Raw genomic sequence first — 10,003 nt, 5'->3', positions numbered from 1 at the left:
CAATATGAGCTAACCAGTATCCCCTGAGCTCGTGTCTCTAGCTGCATATGTAGCAGAAGATGGCCTAATCGGCCATGATTGGGAAGAGAGGCCCCTTGATCTTGCAAACTTTATATGACCCAGCACAGGGGAAGGCCAGGGCCAAGAAGTGGGAGTGGGTTGGTAGGGGAGAAGGGGCAGGGGGTGTATAGGGAACTTTCAGGATAGCATTTGAAATGTAAATAAAGAAAATAATAATAATAAAAAATGAAAAAATATACTTATAATATCAAATGCAAAAAATAAACAAAAGCCCCTGTTACACTGAAGTATATTTTTATAACTAATTGTTTCATACTTCTTTTCTCATGTAGAGATGTGTTTTATGAAATACCCTTTGTGTACCTATTGAAAACATCCATATACATTTTGGCAAGTAATCTAATAGTAGTAGTCACATAATCTGTATATATTAAGTACATTTTCATCTATAAAATACCATTTGAACACAGTAAATAATACTTTTGTGAGCATAATTCATTCTAGCCTATGGAATATAATTCATAGCATTGTTGTAAGTTTCTCAGGAATACCATTAAAGAATTTTGATCAAATATTCATGATAACTTGGGGGGAATCCAGGCAGTGATTTTGTGGGTATTAATTATGTTCCTATTTCAGGTACATTGATAGATAGGTGAAACTTTCTTACTTATTTCACTCACTGATATGTTAAAAATATGTCCAACAGGAAGCAACTTAAGGAAGAAAAGACTTATTTAGGTTTAGAATTTAAGAAGGGATACAACACACCATCATTTGGAAGGCACGATGTCAGAAATTTGAGGCAGCTGGTCAGATTCCTTCCACAGTCAGGAAACAGAGAAAGGACATAGAGCAATGACCAAACCAGAAAACTAAGATCTTCTTGCAAGGTCTTCCCTTCCTCTATCAAGAATCTACCATCTAAGATATAACCTTCCAAAGAGTACAACAAACTGTGGATAATGTCTTCAACATAGGAGGCATTGAAAGGCATGTAAAACTGTAATAAAGAGTGAACCACTTCCATGGAATCAAAATACACCATTACCTTAAGTTCTGGTAAAGCTGTGTTGCCAAACTTTGCCTGAGAATCTACTCAGCACCCAGTAAAATATTTTTTAAAGTAATTGAGACGCTGTCTGGCAGTGGCATACTGAGCCATACATACATACATACTATCCAATTAAGGAAATAAAGAACCAATCAGATCCTTTCTAATTGTCCATGACAAACAAAGAATGAGAGAGAACATATATTATACTAACTACATTTTGTATATTTGGCAATTGACATGACTCCATGGTGCTCTCTATACTCACCTTAATAACCAGAAAAGGCATTTGGTTTCAAGAAAACAAGAAATGCTTTAGTAAAAAAAATGATGTAATTTAATAAACATCTAAGCTGTAGGCAGTAAGTTGTTCTTCTATCAAACAAACATCTATTTAATTCATATGCTATATAGAGGGAGTTTAGAAGTGTTTTTTCTGTTATGTTTTTTATTAATTTAAGAAATATTGCTTGTACTTCTTTGAATGTCTGGTAGAATTCTATGCTAAATCCATTTGAGATTGTGTTCCTTTTAGTCTAAGAGCTTTTCACAACTATTTCATTCCTTTTATTTGCTATAAATTGATCTCTTCTTGAATTAATCTTGGAGGCAATCAAGTTAGATGTAAATCAAATTAGATGTCAGCTCCATTTAATGAAAGGGAAGTTATGCACAGTACAATAAACCTAGATAACTATTCTTGGCTGGTGAGGTGATTGATACCAAAGGAGACCATATTATTCCTAGTTCTTTAAACCAGTTAACTTCCAATTGCCTTCTAATGTCTATTCTTTTATACACAGATAAACGTAGATCTCACATCTCATCCAAGAAACTTCTTTCAGCAATTATTCCAGAAGTACATAGCCTGTCAAAGTGTAGAGAAAAATTAACTATGGTATGCCCATTCCAAACTGATACATTTGTAACAGAACCCCACATGTAAGGATCAGGGAATATCATGGAAGAGAGGCTTGAAAGATGGTAAAGTCCAGAAGCCCAAGATACGTGATGTGAGACAGTGCCTTTGCTATTTGGTAGAAAAGCTGAACCCATGAAATTTCAATAATTGCAATATTAACACAGTGATAACACTTGTTAACACTTCAATATGTGCCGCAGACGGACTTTTCTGGGGTCCCTGATCTGCGGGGAATGGGTCTCTGGTTGCAGGTGAGCGAGGATTCGGGCGAATGTGGGGTGACAAACAGACAGGGACACAAAAGAGTGTGGTATCTGAATGCGAATTCTCAAACTGAGCATCAGACCATTTATACAGGAGAAAATAGGGAAGTAAGTAAACAAAACAGAGGAATGCAAACCTGGAAGGGCTGGCAGGAAACAACTGGGATAAATTCAATGTTAACAACTGGGATCTCCACCTAAAGTTAGTAGCTGGGGGCAAGGGCTTCATGCCCTTGCCATAGTTCTTATAGTCCACCTTCCCCTTAGGCCATTGTAATGCTAGTGTATGGGTGTAACTCAGCTACCTATGGTTCTAAGTATCTACCCTGGTTCCTTTTTAGATCACAAACTTCCTTCTTCCTAGAGTGATAAATTCCTATGTAGGGCAGTGACTAGCTGCCTAGACCCAAGGGTCAGCTCAAGGACTGACTACCCAGAATCTGATATGGCTATGTATTAAGGGAAGGCACATGGATCTGTTTCCCAACTAAAGCAAGGATATTGGAGCTTTCGTTATACAAAATACCACCATTCCAGGAGACTGAGTTTCCTTGAACTTTTTGCCTCAGGACAGCGCCCAGGTGTTTGGGGCCTGTTGGCGCTTGTCACTACTGGAAAGAATGTANCAGTTCTGGGGAAGCATATGGAGGATGCCACCATTCCAGGAGACTGAGTTTCCTTGAACTCTTTGCCTCAGGACAGCGCCCAGGTTTTTGGGGCCTGTTGGCGCTTGTCACTACTGGAAAGAATGTAGCAAATATGAATGCAGGTAAATTTACTGGGCCTCACACCTAAAGAGCTATAGGCAAATTAGGGGTGTGGAGATTGAATGAGTCAGTTTTTTCCAATGTCAAACCTCCTGATAGATTATCTAATCCCAAGTAAAGGACAAATATGAAACATCCATGGATGTGAGCAACTTCAGGAGAGATAGATAGATAGATAGATAGATAGATAGATAGATAGATAGATAGATAGATATAACATATATATGTATAATAATAACTAAATAAGAAAGATGTTATGAAATTGAGACAAAGTGGGAAAACAAAGAGTTGCAATGCATAGAAGCAGGTGTAGAAATGAGGTAAACACAGTACTCATGGGTGAGATTCTCATAAGAGAGGAAGAAAGAAAGGAAGAAAAAAAAACATGAAGAATACAATGTTTGTTAAAATATCATGTTATAAGACAATCTCAGGAGGTAGGAGGTGAGAGGACCTTCCAGAATGTACCAGAGACCTGGGAGGTGAGAAACTCTTGGGTCAAAAGGACAGTTCTTAAATGAAATATCCTACAGTGGGGAGAGTGAACTTGTAGAGCCCACCTCCCACAGAAAGACAAATTTCGACCCATAATTGTTCCTGTCTGAAAGAACTGCAGGGACAGAAATGGAGAAGAGCCTGAGAAAAAGGAGGTCCAGAGACAGACCCAAAGTGGGATCCAGCTCAAGGGGAGGCCCCAAGGCCTGACTCTATTATTGAGGCTATGAAGCACTCACAAAAACAGACCTATCATAGCTGTCCTCCAAAAGACCCAACAAGCAGTTGAAAAAGTCAGATGCAGATATTTGCACCAAACCAATGGACAGAAGGAGCTGTCCCTTGTGGTTGAATTAGGGAAACACAGGAAGAAGATGAGAAGGAGGGCGATACTGTAGGAGGACCAGCAGTCTCAATTAACCTGGACCCCCGAGATCTATCAGACAGTGGACTACCAACCAGGCAGTGTACACCAGCTGATATGAGACCCCAAAAATATACAGGTGAGGACTTCCAGGTCTGGGTCCAGTAAGAGAAGATGAATCTAACCCTCAAGAGACTGGAGGCCCCAGGGAGTTTAGAGGTCTGGTAGGGTGGAGGTGTGTGGTAGGGACATCCTCATGGAGACATGGGGGGGGGATTGAAGAAGAGATATGGGATGGGAAACAGTCAGAGGGTGGACTGGGAGGGGATAAAATCTAGAGTGTAAAAAAAAAAAAAGGTTAAATAACAATTTTTTAAAAAATGAAAATTGGAAAATCCCCCAATAATTAGTTTCAGATAATCTATACTCTTTAATAGACTATTCTTACAAGAAAAATTAAGAATAATAAAATGTTAGCTGTTTTTAATTTAAAATATCATGTTATAGACATTGTTTTATAATATTGGCTATATTCTCATCATTAGTGTCATAAATTACAGATTACTTCACTAAATTGTTCTTTAGTACGTTTGAAATGAGATCTCACATAAGTGTTGCAAAGATTCTGTGTTTAGCTATATTTTTACCTTCAGTTTTGTTTTAAACTACAAGGTGTTTCTTTTATATAATATTGGGTTGTCCTAGATCGTAGTCCTGTTCTGAGTGTCAGAATTGTCTTTCTGACACTTTTTCGTGATTCATGAAGTCCCTGCATTGCGCACCACAAAGACTGAATCCTAGAGACTTGAATAACAGAGAATGCTTGAGTAAAATTTCAAAAAAAGTAGTAGAATGTACTTTCAGCCCTCACCATAGAAACTTCTTTTCACTCTAGATAATGGAAAATATGAGAGACAAACAACTGGTTGATGTACACATAATAAGAGACATGGAGTATTGAGCTATAAGAAGGACATTTAAATCACACTACGTTCATTCCAAAGATTAGAGCTTTGGAGAAGAGCAGAGAAAGGTTGTGAATGCTAGAAGTAGTGGATTTGTACAGCAAAACAGATGATAGGACCACTGTACACAAGAACTCACAGCATGTGTACCTACACATGTAAGACCTGCATAAGGGCAGACCAGTCAGAATCACAGCATGCCTCAGAAAAGAAGCTCATAAAATCCCATGCCTCAGGGAGATGGTACCAGGTCTTAATGGCTTTCTGGGGAAAGAGTTTTCTTCTGTGAAAAGGCTGTCAACAGCTGCCCATGAACTAAACTATTGTTTCACATTCATGAACAGCAGCAATAAGTGAACTCAGTTAAGAGACAGGAAGGTTGAGAATTGGGAGGAAAATATGGGAGACTAGGGGAAGAATTGAAGAAGCAGTAACGGGAGGTATATTTGATCAAGCATGCACACACACACACACACACACACACACACACACACACAATTCAAAAACAGAACAGTTTAAAATGCCAAACAACACAGTTGGTCTCTCACTGCCAAAAGGGAAAGAAAAAAGAAAAAAACACTGAAAAATTTAAAAATATGTTATTAATTTACAAATAGCCAAAAATAATCTGACACGATGTACTGAATGTACAGGGAAAAATAAACTGAACATATTCATATGTAATCTTGGTAAGAGTTTATATTGTGTTTAGATCAGAAAATACTATGCATGGAATAAAGCCACAGACAACTTTGTGTTGACAGTGCTTCCAGCTTATTAAATATTACATGTGTCTTTGCCTTGTTTGGTTCTTTATGGATTGAAAGGATAAAAATTATCTATGGTTGCAATGTTCCATGAAATCAAGATGTACTGTATATGAAAATAACTGTTACATGTTATATTATGTTATATTATCAAAGCTTTGTTACATTCAAACCTATTAGAATTCAAGGCTATTTGATATATTTGAATGTAACAAAGCTTTGATATATATATATATATATATATATATATATATATATATATATATATATGTATATAATTTTCTAAAATAAGATGAAACTCCGTGCCTTCATAATTTTAAAACCATGGATGTTTTTCTAGCTCACGGATCATATTTATTTGTTTCACCTCAAGAATTATTTTCATTATTGTTTACATATTCAATTTGCACTTCCCTGTTGCCTTTATGATTAATTCCAAGTAATTTTAGATTTCATTAACTTCATTCTTTTATTTAAAATGAAAATACTTTATACATTATAAGCATGGTGAGATATTTGTATTTTTGAATTTAAAACATAATTCTTTTTTATTGGTAGCACACTGAACAAGCAAAGAAAAGTGTTGATAAGTAATTCTAATTATAAGCAAAAGAAAAATGCTGTTTCTTGTATTCCCAAACATATTTTCTTTCTCTTTCTGACAAGTAATTTTAACAAGAATATCCAGACGTGATTACGACAGTAATGTATCAATGGTAATTGGAGACAGTACATGACACACAAGAGCATGAATACATTTGTACACATTTAGGTGGATACTGACTGGGTAGTGTTTAAAGCTTGGAAGATGAATAGTGTTAAAAATATTGATTAGTCAAAGCTGCTGGGTATGCCTTGATTTTGTTTTACTTGAAACAAACCTTGTCACTGTGAAGTGAAAGATTTATTGATACTAAAGGACCTTCTATAAAAAAGGATTAATTTTAGGTTTTTATAAAATACTTAAGCCTTTGGGTGGTAATTTAAATGTACTAAATACACATTTCATGTAAATAAATAAGAATAGATATCAAACACAACTTTGAACCTCAAGGGCTGTAAACTTTGCATAGTGAGTAGCATCTTAATGAAATGTCTATACAATTACATTTTTTAAAAGTAAAAGCTTTATCAGCTAATAAGGTTACCCATCTTGATAATTGCATTCACTATGACTTTAAATGTATTATAGCATATATTCACAATGTTTCTTATAGTAGACTACATAATAAAAGAAATGCTACTACATCCTTTATTACCAATATTATAGATAATGTATATACACCTATATGCCTTCTCTCTGGCCTAGATTTCAAAGGAACTGCCTGCCACAAGAGTAGTGATAATAGAAATATTCACAGATTTGCTCCCAAGATATAAATCCAGAATATTGTGCTTTTAACAAATAATTAATGATTGATAATGCCAGTATATAAAGAAACTATTCGTCTGTGATAGATTTCACATGATACAGGCTTGCCAACCAAAAAGCCTTAATGAAAACTCCAAGAGAGGAAGTACCTCAAGCACAAGTTTTCCAGAAGAATATGAAATTGACTTCATACTTTAGAGCAGCTTAATTGAAGTATAATTTCTATTCATGTAATGCAGTCATTGTTAAGACTTCATTATTTTTTTTCGAGACAGGATTTGCACAAGTTTTCCAGAATATGAAATTGACTTCATACTTTAGTGCAGCTTAATTGAAATATAATATCTATTCATGTAATGCAGTCATTGTTAAGAATTCATTTTTTTTTTTTGAGACAGGGTTTCTCTGTATAGCCCTGGCTGTCCTGTAACTCACTCTATAGACCAGGCTGTCCTTGAACTCAGAAATCCTCCTGCCTCTGCCTCCCAAGTGCTGGGATTAAAGGCTTGCACCACCACTGCCTGGCTAAGACTTCCTTTTTAATAAATTAGTAGATTTAACAATCCACTTAAAATAATTTTAAAGTATGTTCCCTGTTCAAAAATTTCTTCATATCCACTTAAAATGAATCATACAAAGATTAATAAATTTTATTTTTCTAAATAGAAATTGGATACCACCCCTACAACCTTAATGTTATTGTATTGCTACAGTTTTTTGTCTATACAAGACAAAATGTAAAAAATCAAATTGTAATATCAATTGCAATCATCACCATTTATGAAACTTTTAAATATTTTAAACCATGAGTTTATTTAGTAATTTATGCATACTATAAACAAAATTTTAAAATGGGTATAAATTAGAGCCTACTTAAGGGTTTTTGCATAAATTAAGAAATCTTCTGAACTTTAGCTAAGATATTTGAAACTACAAAAATTACTCAAACCTGGATGTAGTGGGTTTGGACTATGCTGCTTGTATTCTTATGTTAATTTAGGTCCCCAAAATTGTTTGCTCACAGTCCACATGGAGGGCCCATGCTCCCAGTTGATTCTGCCTGGTAAATAATGATGCCAGCAGCCAATGGCTGGGAAAGGCAGACAGAGTTGGGACTTAAGGATTCTTAGGTTTGGGACCCAAAGACTGGAGGAGAAGATCTGTGGTACCTGGAGAGTGTGGAGGAGAGAAGGCACCTTGACTGAGAAAAGTAAAGGACAGGGAGGAATAACTGCCAAGTGAGAGCCAGGAGAGTGTGGGTCAGAGGGAAGCCCAATGGGGTCTAGACAAGCCAAGGTAGAATATAGTATTTAGTGAGTGATAACTCGGGATTATGGGATGGAGGTGGATTAACCATGTTGAGATTAGGCAGTGGAACAGCTATTGTGCTCTTTAAGGAATATCACAATATAAAGGCTGTGTGTGTGTGTGTTTCATTCAGGAACACTCCAGAACCCTGGGGAGGGTAGCATGGAACCCACAGCCAGGATTTATCAGATAATTTAATCCAATACCTAGAAGGTGTTAAATATATAGAATGTATAGTGGCAAAAATCCTACCTCAAAAAAAATTTACTCATCATGTTTCACAGAGTCAGTGCTTTTAGAATTTACTCATCATGTTTCACAGAGTCAGCACTTTTAGTTTTAAAATAATTTCTTACACTTATTAAACACTAACAAAATCAGGATCTTTTATATGATAAGTAAATATCTGGCCACAAACATGTCTATTTGCCATTCCTTTATTATATTAAAAACATAACTCTTCCATCCAGAATGAAATATATGCCTTTAGTTGTCTTTATTTTATACCAGATACTAATTTCTTAGCATTGGAAAATGCAAAGAGGAAAAAGAAAACAAAAAAGAAATAAAGAAGGGAATAAAGAGAAAGAAAGAAAGAAAGAAAGAAAGAAAGAAAGAAAGAAAGAAAGAAAGAAAGAAAGAAAGGAAAAGTATCCTCAACTTAACTATTACATCAAAGCAAAGCTTTGCATCTAGCTCAGTAGAGAAAAACTAGGAATGTTTGATCATATGTTAAGTAGACTATTTCAGCTAATAGTCTATCTAATAGTGCCACGCCTACTTCAGTGGTGGCTCGCAACAGACCTGAAACCTGGACGAGTCCTGAGGAAAAAGAGTCTCAAGGAGACTCAACCTCCTGGAGTCCTGACATTTCCAATAATCTATATACACAAACCCTATCAACATGTTAGTATGGTGTATGCTCTCTTTCAGTATTATTAATGCCTTTAAAGATTGAATTTTTACCATAGGTGAAGTTTCCACCAGTGTTCCAAAGTCCTAAAAAATTCCTTAAAGCCAGGAGTTCAGAATTCAGTGAGAAGGTTATCTAGTCATTAACATTCTAATTCACTTCTAGTAAAGACTGGTGAAACTGATTAAGCCTCACAAAGAACAGAGCCAAGTTCAGGGCAAAGCTTACCAAGGCCTAGGAAATAGGGAGGTTGTGGTATTGCATTAGAGCAGAACCCCCCAAAACAGGTTTTTCTGCTAGGCCCAAAGGAATGGAGGGTAATGGAGGCCCAAAGTAATGGAGGATTTACTGGGGGCCCCTGACAGTGGGGTTTAACTATTGACTAGCCTTGCACCTGGCTTCCTCCTCAAGCTGCCTGTTCCCACCCCCTTGTCTTTTCATGTATTCAATCCTTTGTCTTGTGTCATTGTAACAACGGATGTATCCTGCCCGGCTTTTCTTGTTTGTTCTGTATTAAAGATATAATGCTCATTTTAATCAATACATTCAGTTTTACACCCTCTCTCGTATGAACTTTCTGTCACTCATTCCCCGAATCCCAACTCACCTGCAACCAAGAGACCCAGTTCCACGCAGATAGGGAACCCAAAGTGAGGTTCATCTGTACCATAATAGTAATTGAAGCTTTATTGCAGCATTGCAATATTAAAGTAGTAAAGTGCCGCAGACGGACTTTTCTGGGGTCCCTGATCTGCGGGGAACGGGTCTCTGGTTGCAGGTGAGCGAGGATTC

The sequence above is a fragment of the Mus pahari genome, chromosome 21, assembly GCF_900095145.1.
Source record: "Mus pahari chromosome 21, PAHARI_EIJ_v1.1, whole genome shotgun sequence".
Lineage (NCBI taxonomy): Eukaryota > Metazoa > Chordata > Mammalia > Rodentia > Muridae > Mus > Mus pahari.
This window is presented reverse-complemented; position numbering follows the sequence as displayed.